The sequence below is a fragment of the Nycticebus coucang genome, chromosome X (assembly GCF_027406575.1).
Source record: "Nycticebus coucang isolate mNycCou1 chromosome X, mNycCou1.pri, whole genome shotgun sequence".
Classification (NCBI taxonomy): Eukaryota; Metazoa; Chordata; class Mammalia; order Primates; family Lorisidae; genus Nycticebus; species Nycticebus coucang.
Genome location: NC_069804.1, coordinates 42,321,756 through 42,323,359, shown reverse-complemented (window position 1 = coordinate 42,323,359; position 1,604 = coordinate 42,321,756). Strand labels below are relative to the sequence as shown.

Sequence of the window (1,604 nt, the reverse complement as noted above, 5' to 3'; positions counted from 1 at the left end):
TGTAGTGGGATTGCTGGATAAAATGGTAGATCTACTTTTAGTTATTTAAGGAATCTTTATACTGTGTTCCATAGATGTTGTACTAATTTGCAGACCCACCAGTAGTGAATAAGTATTCAAAAAAAAAAAAAATTCCAAAAACAAAAGATGCTAGCACGGATGCAGAGGGAAAGGAATATTTGCTGTATTCTTTTAGGACCATTTCCAGATACTTTAAATGGTTGTTTTAAAATTAAATTTCACAGGCTCAGCGCTCATGGCTCAGCCGTTAGGGTGACGGCCACATACACCAGGGCTGGCAGGTTTGAACCTAGCCCAGGCCTCCTAAACAACAATGGCAACTACAAAAAAAATAGCTGGGTGTTGTAGCGGGCACCTGTAGTCCCAGCTACTCGGGAGGCTGAGGCAAGAGACTCGTTTAAGCCCAAGAGTTTGAGATTGCTGTGAGCTATGACACCAGGGCACTCTACTGAGGGCGACACAGTGAGACTCTGTCTCAAAAAAAAAAATTTTTTTTTTCACAGTGTCAAAGGGAAAAAGGTCTGCAAAACCTTATGCTATTCCAGAAGTGGACCTTCCCTTAAGAGTTTTAATTATATGGCGGCTCTTTGCAGGCTGAGTGTCCTCTGTGGTACCCAAGGAGGCCGAGCTCTGTTCCTCTGAGCCTCAGTGGTCAGACCTGCTTATGTCTCAGCATTTCTCCAGGACTGACCTGGCCCAGGGGGGTGTGGAGTGCAGCACATACACCTGTCACCGAGCCACCACTCTGCTTCCAAGGCTGCATCTGTCCACTGGACTAGTGAGAAGGTTGTCAGTGTTTTGCTCCTGGGCCTGCTTCTAGCTGCTTATTTGAATCCTTGTTCGGCGATGGACTACTCCTTGGCTGTAGCCCTTACTCTCCTTAGTCACTGGGGCCTTGGACAAGTTGTTACTATGTTCATGGGGACACATCGCAGAAAGCTGCCAAGGCAGGCCTTCTGGCACTTTCAGCTTTAACCTTTGCTGGGCTTTGTTATTTCAACTATCATGATGTGGGTATCTGCAGAGCTGCTGCCATGCTGTGGAAACTCTGACCTTTTTGACTTCCTACCTTAAGAATTGATCGTATGCTTCTTTGCCTCTGCTTTGTCGTGCCATTCAACTCATAATAAGGAAGAAATAATTAAGTCCATTGGTGCACAAAGCTCTTGTTATAATCATGTGGTTATTTTCAAATATTAATTTTTGAGAAAAAGGTTTGAGAGGTATTATAGCCAAGAAATGTTAAGACTGAGTTTCATATTATACCGAGTTAATGGAGTTGTCTCTCAACTTCTAACAGACTCATAGTTTAACAAAACTTTATGCAACTATATGAGCTTTTGCCTTTTAATTTATCAGTCTAAGAGATTTCAGCTTTATTACCGTCAACACATGATTAGACTTACATATTTGGTCTGGAAATAAGGGACAAAGGGAAAGACTGCTAATTCATGAATAATGACTTTGCAGAAAATTAGATGGTTTAATTTTTGAAAAAAATCCCTCTCTGCTTAGTTGATACTAGCTACTGATGGTTACATATCCTAGGGAAACTCTAAAATTAGGAAATACTGATATCTGTC

General features: G+C 41.8%; 1 pseudogene; it reads left to right on the top strand.

Annotated features, from left to right (window-relative positions):
- The first annotated feature begins 597 nt into the window (after positions 1-597).
- On the top strand, positions 598-1,092 carry LOC128577683 (succinate dehydrogenase [ubiquinone] cytochrome b small subunit, mitochondrial-like; annotated as a pseudogene).
- Positions 1,093-1,604: the final 512 nt, after the last annotated feature.